The 19029-nt window shown below is 42.6% G+C and overlaps 1 pseudogene; it reads left to right on the forward strand.

The window, feature by feature from the left end:
- LOC147956732 (uncharacterized) overlaps window positions 1-19029 on the forward strand; it is a 38167-nt pseudogene that overhangs the window by 17356 nt on the left and 1782 nt on the right.

The following is a 19029-nucleotide window of genomic DNA, read 5'->3' on the forward strand; positions in this document are numbered from 1 at the left end:
TTGTTTGCTCTGTGTACACGAGTGGTTAAAATTGTTGGGTTCATGTGTCATTTAGTGTCTGTGTGTTGGGGGTGGGGGGGGGGGGTAACTCCGCCTATGCTAATATCTTTGCATAGCCGGTTCCAAGCCCGGAAGAAAGGAGGAGGGACCGAGCATATAGGGCTTACAGATGCCACTGAAAGTACAGATGAAGAAACCACCGAAAGTTGGTCCTTGCTCTTGGTGACGGCAAGCACAAAAAGAGGTGTCAAGGCATATATGTATGCATGGCTGGTGCCGCAATGGAGCCGCCTGCACAGATCGGTTCACCGATATAAAATAGCAGGTTCAAATCATGGCGAACAGGTTTCTCAAGATGATGAACTGGTTTTGCGCGTGGCGGCGTACCCTTCTGAGGGGAGACGATGAGATTATGAGCACGGCATGCGAGCCTATACGGCCACGACCGGAGAGATGAGGAACCTACCATTTCGCGCTTCATTTTTACAGGTTACCCTTATGATGGGAGATAAACAGGTATTGCCCGTGGCGTATTCTTTCGAAGGAAGGGCGGCGATGAGATCATGAGCACCACATGCTTCCTTTTATGGCCATGTTCATTGAGATGAGAAACATACCATCTCGTGCTCTATTTTACAGGTCAAACCTCAAGACCGCCTTGAGATAAACGGACAAAACGTCCATCATCCAAGGGTAAATATTTCTGAAATTATCCAGAGGGATAAACAACCCACACAGCGGCATGCTCATAAATTTTGAGTCAATTTGGCCCAAAGTAGAAATTCCGACAAATTCACAGGTATCACCAATGGACAATTCGCAAACAAGTCGGCAACACAGTTTGCAATGACTCAGTGGAGTTGTCCGTAGGGATATTAAATCTTCATTTTGTTATGGCGTGCAGAAAATTAGAGGTTATTTGGTGCACGGTAAAACTGCCCAGCATGATTATCTTTTGTCATTTTTTTAACTAGTGGGGTGACCCGCGCATTTGCGTGGCTAGAATTCCTATCTTGGTGGGTTTCCCTACCTTCGTATTTAAGCTGCATGAGTATTTATATAAAACAATAAGCTAAAATATATATCATCATAAAACATTATTAAGCAGCAATGCCATGCGATAGGCTTTGGTACTAATAAATAGTTTTTAGTGTTCCACCCATTTTCATCCATTTTAATTTATCTTTTCACATAATATATTTTGGGAATTTTCACCAAGAAAATATAAACATTCATGACTTATACCCATACCTTTTTATTTTGTTGCCTCACATGCCTCTACACCGGCCATATAGTGTTTGTATGTGTTGTTAGTACATTCTCATATATCCACATATCAATATATGTTCTTCAATGTCTTCTCATCATAGCGTGAATATCTATACCACTTCTTACTCTAAATGGATGTAGTCAGCGAATGGTGGAAATTTTTCTAAAACAATCTCTCACTCGGGCTCGCTGGAGCTTGTCACCTCGGATGATGCCAATTTATTTTTAATGTAATTGTATTTTGAAGGAAATTAAAACAATTCATTACATATTTGACATGCATAAGTGTTCTTTATATAACGTTCTATATGATTCAGTCAATAATATATATATATATTCAATATTGTATTCTCCACCGGTATTTATTGCTATTAAAGTCACCGGTGCATGTTAGCAGATGACTAATGGCACTGAAGTTTGTTTCTTACAACATGGAAACATTTCATCAGTAATTAAATGCCTAATTCATGTCCTCTCCCCCAATCTGTCTCGCCACTATCTTTCTTGCAATTACGATTCTAGATAGCACAATATCATGTACGTCCATCTTCCATGCATGCTTCTAGATGATTATGACAATGTCCTCTCACCCTAACTATTTACGTTGTAGTCCAAGTAACTATTGGTGTATATTCATTTAAAATGGTATTAAATTATGTCTTGTCATAGCTTGTCATAGATTTTTTTTCTTTGTACTCGTTGTTCTGGGCTATCTTATATATTTTTTGCATATTTATTTGGATAATAATTTATGTGATTTTTAATTTCATGTTCAACTTTACGGGTTAATTTAAGCCCTATAGTTGAGTTTTATATATTTAATAATTTATTTATTATTTATTATTTTGCAATTCACATATAAATCAAGTTGTACTCTTTTGTCTATCAAAGAAGAGACATATCTAGTAATTTTATTATGAAAAACTCACATTATCAAACATGATGAATTGTATTTGGTCGCTTGTCTGTTTGTTTGGATTTTTTTTTGCACAACTATTTTTCTTTGTTGCATGGCCTTTTGCATGCGAACATAGTGCGAAAATTCTGCTCGTGCAAGTACATGCGCTATGCATATGGAGTCTAAGGCTTCGTAGTTATATTTCCTTGTAGGTAAGAAGAGTTACCCGCACAAAAATAGGTAAGAAGAGTTACATGTGGATGTTTTTTCCCTTCCAGAAACCTTCTTGCGGTTTTATTTTCTAAAATGCATACATGGTCTATTTTTTTCTTCCAGAAACCTTCTTGTACGTGTCATCTCTGCATGTTTATTTATTCCGAATAGACCATCCCAGAGTTCAAAGAAAAAGAATGGACCTCCCTTTAGTTTCTTTGGGAAGGGTTTTTTAATGTGTACGTATCCATGTTAGACTTGTCAATTCTCGCAAAAAAAATGTTAGACGTGTCAATGATGATCGTGTATATGATTTTTTTTGAACACTACATGCTCTTTATTCTCTTTTTTTAGAGTCTTTATTCTCTTTTTACTGCTGCCCGCATGGGATACATGGCCTTTTTTTTGAACAGGTACATGGCCGTATGGTAATTGGACTCTCACCCGCCGCCATGTTTTTCTTTTTTCAATCAGTTCATCGCATTACTTGGCACGCAGAAACGTACGGGATATGGACACATGAATACTTATTTAACGCGGAAGACGTCTAGCCTAATTACTTTGCTAAAACTATATCTGACGTCATCTCTGTTTTTTTAGGAATTAGCAGACATATTCTATCAGAACCCTTCCTTTCTATGGTTGGACTCTTTCCTTTTTTCTTAACTGGACTCTTACATAGCTGGCTACCTAACTTCACTTTTTCTGTCCCCATGTGTACTTTTTTTGTGTAACGCCAACGTAAGGTAGTGTTTTTTTATTTTCCTATGAACACGTCTTTTTTCTTATAACATGTTGAACTATTAGTATATGACACGTGACATGTCCAACTGTTTGTATGGAATAATATTTATATGTAACGCTGTATCTTTTAAATCTCAACCGTTCATATCTATATTTTACGGTCAAGATAATTTAATCTATGTGGATTAACGTGGTGTCTTATTTGTCTTCTATCTTAATTATATAATAGATAGATAGAAGATAGATAGATAGATAAAGTCACCCACGAGTTATTTAAGCACCGAACTTTGCCGAGATGAAGAAGACTCGTGCTAGAGTGCTATGTGGAAAATCTCAACTCAGTTGAGTCGGTGAAGAGTGGGTAACCATTGATATGTGTAGGAATTGCGCACGCACGAAATATCCAACTTGCACCACGTCATCCATACATACGTGAAGGCTACGATGGCTAGGCTAGCTCTCATTTCATTCCTATTATAGGATATGATGTCAAGTTTCTTCTCCAAGTATCTATACAAAGTCGATGAGGAGAATATAAGTATCGAATACGTTTTCTTCCCCGTTAGGGTTTCGAGTTCCTCTCGGCGGCTTCCCCTGCCGTGAGTTTTATTCTTAATCAATAAAATTCAATCCTCTCCGGAGCTCGTCTTTCCTCACCCCTGATCAGGCTGGTTAGGAACGAGAATATCTGGAGGGTTCGTTCTCTCCTCGTAAGAGGGCTAGGGCAATTGGAAGTCATCTAGATGGCGGCACAAGGAAAGACAGGTTCTGCAAGACAAGACAGGGAGCCGGTGGAGGATCTACTAGGTCGTCTGGACCTGCAAGAGGATGAGGAAGAGCAATTCGTCTGGGAGGAGGAGTTCAAGGAAGAGCCGATCACAGCTAAGTGGCTCGCAATTGCCAAGGTCCACACCGACAAGGGTTTCAGTCCCTCAGCTCTGTACTCTGATATGCGAGCGGCTTGGAATCCAGCAAGGGAGGTGCGGTGGCGCAAGATTGAAGATAATCTGTTTACAGTCCAATTTGGATGCTTAGGAGATTGGAATACTGCCATGAATATGGGACCGTGGCTGTTCTGGGATCAAGGTCTGCTAATAACTGAGTATGATGGGTTCATGAACCCACGATCTGTGGTTCTGGATAAGATCGTTGTGCGGGCTAGGGTTCTAAAACTGCCCGACAATTTCTTGATTCCGGTGGCAATCAAATGCATGTGTCGCAAGATGGGTAAGGTACTCGAAGTCCAGACTACTCTCCCAGCTGGTTTGGTTGGTGAATTTGTTCGTGTTAGGGTGGAATTAACGGTGACTAGGAAGCTGATCAGATTTGTCTCCATAACAAAAAGTGAGGTCACCGAATACTATCAAGTTCAGTATGAAAAGATCCATATTTTCTGTGGCAAATGTGGTATGCTTGGACATTGGTACCAGGAGTGTGGTTCGGGAGAGCATGATGTGACAAAATTAGAGTGGGGTGATTTTATACTCATGGATGGAGGAAGAGGACATGGTAGAGGCCGCGGTTTAGGGAGAAATTCTGGATGGGGTAGAGGAGGAGCCGGACGTGGTGATCCCTCCTTTGGTCCTGGGCGTGGAAGGGGTCCTCCCCACTTTGTTCCTGGTCATGGTAGGGGTGACATGTCTGACAGTATCAATGGTACAAGCAACATGATGAGTTGGCGCCACAATGCACTGTTAGAGAAAGATGGAGTGCAGGACATGGAGACAGAGTCAGGTGCATTCATCCTGAATAGAAGTCAGGATGTTCGGACAGGGAATATGCAAGGGAAAAGAATTGCTGAAGATGCAAACATAACTGGAATAGGAAATGCTTATGTACGCACACTCCCAATGAACTCGGCAATGACACTGGATGAGAGCAACGGGGCAATAGTTCCGGCTGGGTACACAGGAAACATCGTTGTTCAGTTTGATGGGGGTGGAGAGACACCAAAGGAAGGGCTTGTGGGTACTTCACAAGAAAATGTGAGTAGAAAGAAGCTGAAAGGTACAGATGGTGTAGCCATTGATAGTTCTTCTACAGGAGAATCGGCGGCCTCCGCGGCGGAGGACCGCCGGACGCAATGAAAACCCTGGCATGGAACTGTCGTGGAATGCTTTCAGCCACGGCAGTTCGAGAGCTCTTGGATCTACAAGGGTGGGTGAAAGCGGATGTGGTTTTCTTGTCTGAATCACATCTGAATACTGATAAGGCAAATGAAATCCGAGTGAAGTTAGGTTTTGATTTGATCCATATAGTTGAGAGTGATGGTCGGTCGGGAGGGCTTGTACTCTTTTACAATCTTTCCAATGAAGTTGTGTTAAATTACTCCTCGCCGAATTTTATAGATTGTTTTGTGATGGATGGTAACAATGTGGTGTGGCGTCTCACATGCTTTTATGGAGAGCCTTCTTGGGAGATGAAGCATATGTCCTGGACACATTTGAGGAATCTTCATAACAACGCTATAGGACCATGGATGATTATCGGAGATTTTAACGAAATTCTTGTGTCTAGTGAGAAGGAAGGTGGAAGTATTAGACCTCATCATTTTATGCAAAATTTTAGAGACTGTATAGATGATTGTGGGTTGCAAGAGGTCATGCCAATCGGGGACCCATTCACCTGGAGCCGTGGAATCACCAGAGAGCGACTGGAAAGGGCACTTTGTAATGAGAAGTGGGCTGAGATATTTCCGTATGCAGCAGTAGTTCACGAACATCATGTCCACTCAGACCATAGACCACTCCTTTTAGATACAGATTATTTTGCCGCTGCCATGGGAAGAAGACCAACAGTAGAAAGGAGATTTGAAGCAAGATGGTTGAGTGAATCAGCCGTGGAGGAAATAGTTAATACTGCTTGGGAGCACGCAAAATTAGCTGGTATTGGGCCTTCACTAGCGGATCGGACAAAAGCAGTTAAGACTGAACTACACCAGTGGGACAAAGATACTCTTCAGGGTCCGAAAATAAAAATTAGAAAGTTGTAGAAAGAGATGGAGAAATTGAGAAGAGGGCCATTGACAGTCGAGGTGCGTCAGAAACTAAAAGAGTCACAAATTATTATTGAAAATTTACTTGATCAAGAGGAGTTAATTTGGTTGCAGTGGGGTTGGGCCAATTGGCTCCTCCATGGTGACAGGAACACGTCGTTCTTTCATAAAGCGGCAAGTGCTCGGAAAAAAAGAAATTGTATAAAGCGACTTCTGGATGATACAGGAGTATGGAAGGAAGATATTAATGATGTGGATAGTATCATATCTGGTTATTTTATGAACCTATTTACGGCAGAAGTGCAAAGTCCGAATCTAAATGTGTTGAATAAGGTACACAGGCGTGTATCCGAGGAGATGAATAATACTCTTCTGGCGCCTTATACCGCAGAGGAAGTTAGGAAGGCACTATTTTCTATTGGTGATCTCAAAGCGCCAGGGCCGGATGGATTACATGCGGTATTTTACAAGCGATTTTGGGATATGCTTGGCGAGGATTTGGTGGATGAGGTCTTGAATGCAGTGAACACCAGAGTCATGCCACAAGGATGGAACGATACAACGATTGTTATGGTACCAAAGGTAATTAATCCAGAGAATGTTACACAATTTAGACCTATTAGCCTATGTAATGTAGTCTATAAGGTTATCTCAAAGATGATTGCTGCGAGATTAAAGGTGTTTCTGCCAGAGATAATTAGCCCAACTCAAAGTGCATTTGTTCCTGGAAGGCTTATTACTGACAATGTGCTCATCGCATATGAAAGTTTACATGCAATCAAACAGAAGAAGGTGGGTAAGGAAGGGTGGTGTGCTGTTAAGCTCGATATGCATAAATCATATGATAGAGTTGAGTGGGTTTTCCTGGAAGCAATTCTATCAAAACTTGGGTTTCATGATGATTGGATAAAATTGATCATGTTATGTGTTTCTTCGGTGGAGTATAGAGTGAGATATAATTCCGTTGAGACTGATACTTTCAAACCTACCAGAGGTTTACGACAGGGGGGCCCTCTCTTCCCATATTTGTTCCTCCTTTGTACTGAAGGACTAACATCTTTATTATCCCATGCTGAGCAGGTTGGAGAATTAGTGGGAGTTAAGGTTTGTCATGATGCACCGGCTGTCACAAATGTACTGTTTGCTAATGATTCATTAGTATTGATGAAGGCCAATGTTCAAAATCCCGTCTGATTGAGAACAATCTTAGACACATATTGTGTGGCCTCTGGACAACTTGTCAGTGTGGACAAGTCTAGTATCTTTTTTAGCCCTAGCACACGAGTGGATATGAAGGCTGAGGTTTGCTCTACTCTAAATATTATGACTGAAGCTTTGAATGATAGATATCTGGGATTACCAGCTACTCTTGGGTTTGAAAAAAGTGAGAGTTTTCAATTTTTGATTGACCGTCTAGTCCTGAGACTTAGTGGATGGAAGGAAAAGTGCCTGTCTTCAGGAGAGAAGTAGATCCTTATTAAGTCAGTAGCACAAGCAATACCAACTTACGCGATGTCCGTCTTTAAAATTCCTAAAAAAATTGCAAAGGAATGACGGATGCGATTTCTCGTTTTTGGTGGGGTGATGATGCAACTCACAATAGGATGCACTGGTTCGCATGGTGGAAGATGTGTATTCCAAAAAAGAAAGGTGGAATGGGATTTAGAGACATCCACTGCTTTAATTTTGCTTTATTGGCAAAACAGGCTTGGAGACTCATTGATAATCCAGACTCTTTGTGTGCAAGGATTCTGAAAGCGAAATATTTCCCTGGTAGAGACCTTCTCGATACAACTTTAAAGAAGAAAGCTTCGTATACCTAGCAAAGTATAATGGCTGGTGTCGAGGCCCTAAAGATTGGGCACATATGGAGAGTAGGTGATGGGGCAAAAATTAAGATTTGGGATGATGAATGGATTCCTCAATCGCCTTCCAGAAAGGTGATAATTGTTCATGGAAATCACCTTTTGTCACGAGTAAATGACCTCATTGATCCTTTGACAGGGGACTGGGATGAACAGCTAGTTCGGCAAACCTTCTAGGAGGTGGACGCTGAACGTATACTTGCAATCCCATTACCACTGCATGAAATGACCGATTTTCTGGCATGGAATCTAACAAGAACAGGTGTGTTCACGGTGCGTTCAGCTTACCATGGTATTTGGGAATCTCAATTCGGTAGTAAAATACAATCTTCAGAGGGAACTTCGAATCAGAGAGATATTTGGGATTCGGTTTGGACGTTATTGTGCCCAGCAAAGATTAAAATTTTTCATCTGGAGGGCACTTCATAGTGCGATTCCTTGCCGATCAATTCTTGCAGATAAGCATATCAAAATAAATCCCAGTTGTCCGGCGTGCAACTTAGGTCCTGACAATGTCAAGCACCTGCTGTTTGAGTGCAAGTTTGCAACCGATGTGTGGAAATTATTAGGTATGGAAGATATAATTAAAAAGGCATGCTTGGTGGACAGGGCCGGTGAGGCTATTCTGGAACATTTGTTGTGCTTAAAAGACCATGACATTCATATTCTGGGCTTGTCAAAGTTGAGAGAAGTAGTGGCAACTACAGCGTGGTTCTTGTGGTACGAAAGACGAAAATTAATTCATGGGGAATCTACACAAAGCGCTCCTCAAATAAACCTGGCTGTGAGAGCTTTGTCGGCGAACTATATTATTTCATGTGCACCCAAAGCTAAACAGAAGTCGGCAGTATGGATGAAGCCTAGAATTGGATATGCCAAACTGAATGTTGATGCTGCATATGATATGGATACACTACAGGGTTCGGTTGGTGTTGTTCTTAGGGACCACAATGGCCGGTTCATAGCTGCTGCAAACGAAAAAAAATTGATATATGTTTTGATTCATTTACAGCCGAGGCAACTGCAGTTCGGTTTGGCATGAATCTTGCTCGTACAGTTGGATGCAGTAAAATTGAGATCAACTCCGACAACATTGAGGTCATCGAAGCTCTTAAAGACAGAAATTCTTCTTCGGTTGATAGCGCAAATTTTTGACGATTGTTATTTCATGTCATTAGATTTTAATCATGTTGTTTATGATCATTGTAATAGGGAAGCTAACCAGGTAGCTCATGAAATGGCGAGATTAGCTAAATTTTCTACGCCTGGTTTTTGGATGGATACTGCCCCTAGTGCGGTCATTCCTTTGCTTGTAAATGATGCCACTGTTTTGGTGATTGAGTAAGATATATTATTTGTCAAAAAAAAAGTCGATGAGGAGAATCAGCTCCCCAAGTCCTTTTCATCGAGCTTGTGGCCTGGCTGGCTGCACGGCGATGCGCCCACATGCAGTTATACTTGGCAAGGTCATATATATTAACTAGATGATTCCCCGAGCGTTGCTGCGGAACTATATGCTACCAATAATGTTTTTGAGCATTATTACACTTCATCACAGTAAAACATCTAGTGGAATTTTTAGTCAATAAAGAGATATTGTACAAAAAGATATTGAGTGGTGAAGGTTGGCAGAAGTAATGTTATAAGTCGTTGACCTGTTTATGCATTTGAAAAAAAATCTTACCAAACACATTTGGCTGAAAAAAAAGTAATAACATTCCAATAAACAATTTAAGGCGGAAAATATGAGGGCAGCCTCTAGAACACGTTCTCATATATCATCTACACACATACTTGTTGTATATTAAAGAGTTACAATTATAAAGAAAGCACAAATATGTAAGAGTAGGGATATATTTTCAATTGTCAACCAAAATACAATTTCATAATATTAAAAAAGGTCGTTCAACTCTCTGGCGCTCAATCAGCGCTGCTTGTGAGCACAATTGGTCTATACATATAGTAAAAGAACAATTTTCGCTGCAATGCATACCTGAATTGAAAAAAAAATATACTTCATGATTACGAAGCACAATAAGAAAACTTGTTGATAAACATCCGACCGATGAGATAATAATAATTAGGTGATCAGTCCAAAAACATAAATTGACCTTTTTCAATCACGAATGTGATACCTCATTAGGTGCCTGAACTCCAAGAGGAACACCAACGAATAATCATAAATTTAGGACAACATTAGAGCAACCAAAAGTCCAATCATTAAGAGATCATGGCCATGAAACACATAGCTCAGTCTGCATATTCAACCAACTTCTTGGGTTCTTATTTTCATGTTGCTCCTAGCTTCTGCTGCATGATAAGTGCTGAGGTGGCGACGGTCGTTGATAATTAACAAATTACCCTGTCAAGTAGATTCAAACAGCAAAGAACCACTTCCATTCGCTCCCCGGCACTGGCAAACATCACAATGCCAGAACAGAGGTGGAGCCAGGAGGACTTATTTAGTAGAGAGGTCATCGTTGCTGTCTCAACTCCTCCCCCTTGGTACCAAAACCACCAAAACCAAACAATTTGCCCCACCCAAACCAGATGGTAGCTAGCCCCCCCACCCCCCCACACACACATCCATGTTTCTCCAAGAGGGTGCCATAGCCGAGTGGAACACCGATCCAACTAGCAGGAATGGAGGAGCCAAAACCCTAACCTTCGCCTCTCTCATATGCATCCCTGCCACTATCACAGTTAGGTGATTAAGTTTACATTTAAGAAGTAAAATTCAGGCACACACATCGCGCCATCCCGCTCCGACGAGGCCGAGCTCCAGCGCGCCCTCTCCCCTGCCCACTCGGCGAGGCGAAGCTCGGTTTGGTCGAGAAGTCAAGCGCCAGACCTCGCCGTGTCCATTAGATGCTTTGCATCAACACCCCAGTGCCACAGGGCATCTTCACGACGAGCCCAACAACCTCCTCCTACCTCCCGTCATCACCCTACTAGCTCCAGCAGCAGCCGCCACGCTCCAAGCCATCGAAACCCAAGCTCCCCTGCCACCCCTGCATCGGCTACAAACTCCTGGTGAGCTCCGCCTTCCCTTTCTCCCGCTCTCCTGAGTCTCCAGGCAAGCACCCGTGGCTAGGACGACGATGGCAAGGGCATCGATGCGTTCATGACGAGTGTGTTGGTATTGACCAGAGGAGGAAGAGGAGTGGGAGTGAGAATGATGGGTGGTGCCTACACCAGCCTAATATTTGACTCAAACTTGTGAGTTGTTTCATGACACATCATCATATATGGAGGGACCCAGCTGTCAGTTTTTTCGTCAAACAGCTCTAATCAACCGATCAGCATTTTTTGCAAACTGTCATCACAAAGATGGTGGGTTTTTGAAAAAAAAATCTGAATGGTAGTGGTTTTCGGAATTAGGGTCCCCAATTGTGGTGATTTTTTGCAATTTACACCCGTGTAAGCCCTCCCTTTTTTCTTTCAAAAATTGGTTCAAATTAGCTGGGGGGGGGGGGGGCATTGGCCCCCTCATATTAACACATTGCTCTACCTCTGCATCGCCTTCACCATGGCCACTGCGGCATCCTCCTTGGTGACCTGCATGAGGCCGGCACAGCCCGCCGCCGAGCATGCCCTTCACCATGGCCACTGCGGCATCCTCCTCAGTGCCCTACACGAGGCCTGCGTGGCCCGTCGGCTAAGTGGCTGCTGCGGCATGGTGGCAGGGTAGCCGGCGGGCGACAGGGTGGCGGGGTGGCCGGAGGGCGGTTAAGCAGGGAAGATGTTCTGCGTTGGAGTAGCATCGTGTACAAGACTGGGCTCGCCAGACGACCCTGAGACAGAAAGTATTGGCTAATTAGTAAATCCAGAGATCAGGCTCAGTTTATATACGACCTACAAATAACTAAAGCAGCCCATATTAGAATTGTGGTCACGTACCGCCATGTCCACGCTGGAGATCAAGCTCTGAGTGCGTGCGCCGGAGCGATGTCATCCAACTCAGTGCCGACACCGTGATCCTACCGCCGAGCCCAAGCTCAGGGTCAGGCTCCTCGCCGGACGAAGCGGCGAGGACGCGTAGGTGCGAACTGCTGATCGTAGTCGGCGCTCCGAGGCCCGCCGAGCCCTTCATCTGGACGGCAGCAACCCAACGCAGCCCACCAAAAAACACTTGCAACATCTCCTTCCTGCTCTACTACCACTACCACTACCATTTGTCTGCTACTGGATGGTCAGCTACAACATTTGTCTGCTACTGGCAACAACTTGGTTGGACCCTTACCATCAAGCTTGCTAAGTTGTAAGAGCCTAGTAAGGGTTTGACTTGAACGAAATAACCTTGAAGGAGATATCACCGGGATGGGAGCTTATCCAAATCTTCTCTATAGTGATGTCAGTTCAAATAAATCGTTCCACAGATAATCTCATCTTTGGGGTGAGTGCTACAAACTTACTGTGCTACGTGCATCAAACAATAATATAACTGGAGTAATACCATCAAGTATAGGGAAATTAACTCATTTGGGGATGCTTGATGTTTCATCAAACGAGCTTGAAGGACAGATTCCGAGAGAAATCAGCAACGTAACGATGTTGTTTAGCCTAAGCCTGTTCTGGTAACTTGCTCCAGGGAAATATGCCACAAGAAATTGTATCACTGAACAACTTGGAGTATCTATATCTGTCATCAAACAACCTAACTAGGAAAATACCAAGATCAATTGAGCAGTGCCTAAAGATTCACTTTCTAAAGTTGAGCCACAATCACCTAAATGGTACAATTCCTATTGAACTTGGGATGTTAGTAAACCTACAAGATATGTTGGATCTAAGTGACAATTCAATTGTTGGCTCTATTGCAAGTTTGTTAGGCGGTCTTGGTATTCTTGAAGCCTTGAATCTTTCTCACAATGCACTGAATGACAACATCCCGCCATCATTTCGAAGCATGACCAGTCTCCTATCCATGGATGTGTCATACAACAAACTAGAAGGGTCAGTGCCACATACTAGGTTTTTCGAAGAAGCTCCAATCAAATGGTTCAGGAATAATAAGAAATTGTGTTGTGTTGTGTTGTGGAAGTTTTGCCCCCTTGTGACCTTCCTCGAAGTAGTAAACAAGGGAAAACATCTCATGCTAGTTTACTAGTTATTATACCAGTTGTTATATCTTTTGTGTTTGTCATTACACTAGTAACATGGCATTGCAAAAGGAAGAAAAATAAGATAGAAACATCAAATGAAGTAGAACAGACCATGATGTACGCCATCTGGAACTTTGATGGGAAAGATGTGTACAAGAAAATTATTGATGCCACAAACAATTTCAGCAATGATTTTTGCATCGGATCTGGAGGGAATGGATCTGTCTATAGGGCTTACTTACCAACAGGTGAATTATTAGCGGTGAAGAAGATCCATGTGGCAGAAGATGATGAGCAATTTAACCTTGAAATACACTCATTGGTGCACATTCGACATCGCAACATTGCAAAGTTATTTGGTTACTGCTCTGCAACTCAGGGAAGATTCCTTGTATATGAATACATGGACAGAAGGGGCTTAGCAATATCTTTAAATTGTCTGGAAATTGCAGTTGAAATGGATTCGACGAGGAGGTTAAATATTGTTGGGGATGTTGCTCATGCTTTGTCATACATGCATCACGGTTGTTTCGCGCCGATAGTCCACAGAGATATAAAGAGCAGCAATGTTTTGCTTGATCTTGAATTTAATGCTTGCATCTCGGATTTTGGTCTAGCAAAAATACTAGATGTGAATGGATCAAACTGCACAAATCTTGCCGGGACAAAAGAATATCTTGCCCCAGGTAAAATTATATCACTATGTTGGTACTTTTAGATAAACATACTAGAAGAGTTTTTATTGATCAATGCATTTAGATGATATAGGTAGCAAAATTGACTCTCGAATGTTGATATTTCTTCAGAGCTTGCATACACAACAAGGGTGACTGAGAAGTGTGATATTTACAGCTTCGGAGTGCTAGTTCTAGAGTTGTTCATGGGATATCACCCAGGTGATTTCCTTTCATCCATTGTCGACAAAACTATGTTGCTTCGGAATTTGCTGGACACACGGATCCCACTCCCGGGAGCTGTGATCGCAAGTGAGATATTTCAAGTGATCATCGTCGCTGTCTGGTGCATAGAGCCTGATCCATCACAGCGTCCAACGATGCAACAAGTACAGTTGAACGATCACCTACTGATCATCTTGATTATCTCCAAACGGGCATTGTCATCCCTGCCTGCTGGTCATGAATGTTCATCTGCCTAGCACATTGTTGTTTCTTTCCTTATGATTACATAGCCTCCGTGTTAATTTGTTTTCTTCCTTACCCTCATGTTTTCTTCCAAACGGTGCATATTTTTTGTTCCGTACGCATCGAACATTAGATTCTAGCTCGAAGATATATACAAGTAGTGCAGATTATTTCTTCTATTGGCTCAGTTTATGGTTTCAGATGGTTTTCTACTAGTGATATGATTCATATCAAACAACTCATTTATACAAGCTAGTTTCAGATGGTTTTCTCCTATTTATACAAGGTAGTTTTAGCATGACGAAATATGCAGGTAGTGATATGATTCATATCAAACTAGAAAGATAAGCTAGTTTTCATATGATGAACTATGCAAGCATTTTGTGCCTGACATTGACGCTAGTGCTCACTGTCAACTTTTGGCTTTGGCAAGTATTGCTTGCGCGTTGGCTCTGACTACTCATAGTTTTGTAACATGTTGGTTGCCACGTCAGTAATTATAACCTGACTTATAGAGTTGATGTGTATTGCTTAGTGCCCGGTGCTGGAATCAAATTGTTAGTTTAGTGCCAAATAAGGATGAAAAACACTTGGTAAAGGCTTTGCCGAAGTTTACAATCGGCATACACACTTCCAGCAAAGGGCTCCTTGCCGAGTTTTTTTTTGTCGTGCATTTGCTAAGTGTTAAAAGCCAGTACACGACATAAAAAAAAGACCAGATGGAACAGAGCGGACAGCAGCGTTGTTGCCACTTGGCACAGATGATTTTCCAAGTTCATATGCTCGGCAAAAGAGAAGGCCCTGTAACATGGTGAACAACAACAACAAAAATCGCCATCGGTGGGGCTGCCGCACCACACCACAGCTTCATAACCGCCGCAACGCCACCACATCCAAGCCGCCACAGCACGCCACCATTCCTTGCAACCGCGTTCTTCACCATTGGGCTGTTGAGAAATACCCTTCCGTTCCGTGTACATCCCCAACACATGGAGCTCGTACAAAGGCATGGGTCAACAAGGGATGCAGTCGGTGGTTCCGTTCGCGTGGTTTCTTCAACAATTGGTGTGTTTGATTCCAATTGCATGCATGTGTTGTTCTCGGGATAAATGAGAGATGGTCCCAGTTGTCAAAGATGCAGCTGCATTGGCTATGTCAGGTCTCGCCACTTCCATTTGTTACAGAGTTTACTTCACTCGCTGGCACACCAACATGCTTTACGTGATGGTCTTCCAGACCAGGTTGCTGATTCCGTTCAATCATACAGTACATTTGTTGTTGCCAACGCTTCTTATTTTCAGAATACTGAGCAAAAGCAGATGAAGCTAAATACTTGCAAATATTCAGAGTTCAGAAAAACAGAGGAAGTTCAGCTTATGTCGCTGGAGGTCAACAGAGTTTTCCAGCCTACTGGGTCTGTTTGGAGTTGGATGTCATCCAAGTTCTTCAAACGATCCATTCAAACAGCTTGTATGTGAGTAAAATTCCATGTCCTTTTCGACTGACCCGTTGTTTCCTCATTTTGTATCAGGTGGACGAGGGAATTAACTCTGAAATAGTCCGGTCCGTGCTCCAAGGGAAAAAAGGTAGCATCCGCCATTGACGCGAGGAGAGGGGCAGGCAGCGTCTCGGTCCGCCATTAACATGTTGTTCAGGAGCTTCAGTTGCATAGCAGAGAAGAGTTGTTCGTCTCTTCAGTCCCAAGCAGCAAATCAAATACTGCGAGGAGAATGGGGAAACTTGTTTTCTACTCCAGTATTTGTGTTTTCATCTGTAATAAGATGGCCGCATGCATCGTTCTGATGCAGAGGCCGGGGGATATCCTCCTTTTCCAAAAAAAAAAAACCATGAGTTACCATTACCAAGCAGGGTAACAAACCTCCATCCCGAATTCCCATGTGCAATCCCCCAAATTATTATTTTTGTACCAAATCTAGTGTTTGGTGTAAAGTGCAACGTTGTATTATATTATTTTCATTCTAAGATTAGGGGTCACGCTATTCGTCACCCTGGGTGAGGAATAGTTATTCTTCACCCGCTCTCTATTTTGACATCAATGCACCGTATTTTTACTTTTGTAAATTTAGTCTTATTTTATACGTAAAAAAAGAATGTAAGAAAATATATACTCGCCGTAAAAAATATTTTACGTTATGTAAAAATTACGAATGTAAAAACATAGCGTAAAACATACATAAAATGCGATTTTTCTGGTCTTATAATCTATATTTTTGTTTTCTTATATCAAATTTTACGTAGTAAATCAATATAAATGTAACTACTTGTATTCCAAACATAATTTATTTATGAAGCGATCGTAAGATTACCTTGGATGAAGAATAACTTATTCTGCATCGTGGGTGATGAATAGTATTACTACTAAGATTAGTATGCACAATTAGCACGCATAATTAAGGACACACATAATCGGCAAGTGATGTCCTGATTACATTCATGGAACCATTGTCCAACAACATAAACATAAAATGATGGACTGTCACAGGATAGCAGGAAGCCACCAAATCTGAATTCATGAGAAACAAACTCATGTGCATTCAGGACAAACTTATGAGAAGCGCTTTATCGTCTTTTAGGAGACGAATCCCCATAGCCATAGCGGTACACCCAGCACCTGAGAATCCATCATTACCGCATCAGAAATTGATAGCACAATGTCCAAAGGCTATAAAGGGCAACCCAGCTGTCGAGGCAATAGAAGCTGCAGCGACTTAAAATGCCAACCTGATACCTGGAACACACCCCAGCTCTGTCTCGAGCGAGATTAACCGCCCCTGTCGACTTCTCTGACTGACGAAAGTGAAAACACCAGGCTCGAGATGATGCAGTTGCAATCCGTCCAGAGCAGGACCGTTCCGATCTCGCTGATTCGATAGCTCATTCTTTGGAAAAGAAAATAACTGAACATTTGAACCATTCTGGCTGGTGTGCCTTTGGTGGAGTAGATTCAGCGCCGTATCACAGTCTTTTTCGAAAAGGGGCGCTAACGTGAGGAGGCCGTCAGCATCTGCATCCGTCTGACCCGTGGTCAGAAGGAGGACGATTGTCTGTCAGGCCCCGAGTGGAGTCAACCTGACGCCTGAAACGGCTCTGAAGCTACAGCCAAATATTCAGAACTCATAAAACAAAGCAAAAGAAGAGGAAGGGACTTGCAAATGTTCAGAGTTGACAATACAGAACAGAGCAGAGGAGTAGAGGAGGCTAACTACAGGTAAAGCAGAGTTGAGAAAACAGAGCGAAAGCAGAGGTTGCGACAGAATGAATTGATGGCATCCATCATCAACGGGCCTCCGGCAAGTAAGCTTCACAACTCAACTACGTACATAAATAGACCACCAGTGTGCACTTAGAAACAGAGCACAAGAGCCACAAGCGCTTCACAAGTTCTCCAGCACTACACAACATACACTCAGCTCTCCCTTTCCAGCCCCTTCTGCTAACACTAGCCTCGGTTAAGATACTGTACTCCACAAGCAAGCCACAAAGAAAAATTGAGTTTCAAAGTTTCCTTGGCAATATGCAAGCCTCCAAGGTTTATCTATTTTAAGGAATAACAGACCAGGATATCGTCCACAACAACGATTGCATTCGGTGGCGACAAATAACAGAGAGAGAGAGAGGGAGGGAGGGAGGGAGGGAGGGAGAGAGAGGGAGAGAGAGAGAGAGAGAGAGAGAGAGAGAGAGAGAGAGAGAGATGCCGGTGTGGCAGCGAGCGGAGGTTGCCCGTAGCCCCAGCGCCATCTCGTTGCAGAGCTGGAGTGAAGTCGTCATGGCTTGATCTGTAAGTTTGTTCTATACTACCTAGCCAGCTAGGACTCCTGATGTGGATTCGGCGCCATTAGATCTGAGTACTATCACACAGTCACAGTCTAGTGTGTATTCTCCATGTTAAAAGGGCAGTAACTACAGCCACCAAGTAGTATCAAGACGAGCAGTAACTACAGAAGAAGACGAATTCAATACCAAATTAGCAATCAAGGCCAAGTTCAGTTTCTGAATTTGTCTGTGCCGTCAGTTACCTTGTGGTTGAAGAACAGAGTAACCTTGGTGGCCATCCGATCTGCGCCACGATCGGTGCCGATTACACAAATAGGCTGGCTGTGGCAGCTACGCTGCTTCATCCTTCATCTCAGTTTTCGTCTCCTGAGCGAAGCAGTCAGTATGCAGTCGTTCGATGAACATCTAACAGCAGGAGCGAAGCGTTTTTCTTCAGAAACAAATATTAAAACGGTCATTATCTTGAGGTCCCTGAGCTATAAGTGTGTGGAGGCACTCTCGCAGCTTGATGTGTTGGATCCGTAGCTACAAGCTACGGTTGACTTGCAGTGGGCATATTCATCTTGGGCGTAGACAACCTTATCGGTGGACTTTTCGCAAAAAAAAGACACCTTATCGGTGAATTTTCTCTTATCTTCAACAATGTACTAACAAACCCCTCTCTCTCACACTGAATTTTCACACTGTTCCAACAGTTCATTACAGAAAAACAAAACTTACACTACGAACTTCAAAATTCAAATCTAACATATCATTTCTCAGCTGATAACACATCACCGATCTGAGAGACATCCTAAGACGTATCAGTTCTACAGAAAACAGAGCCAAAGCAAAGGAATCTAACTACACGCAAAAATTCAGACTTCAGAAAAGGAGTTAATTACATCTGTAATGTACAATTTCCATCAACCATAACGGTGCCTCGTCTATCTCTGTTAACTGCCGCTACGTGGCCTTTTCTCTCTACCTCTATCCTGTGTGGGTCCCAATCGTATGTGGTACA

Source organism: Triticum urartu, chromosome 7A (assembly GCF_056163025.1).
Source record: "Triticum urartu cultivar PI428250 chromosome 7A, HENAU_Tu73, whole genome shotgun sequence".
NCBI lineage: Eukaryota > Viridiplantae > Streptophyta > Magnoliopsida > Poales > Poaceae > Triticum > Triticum urartu.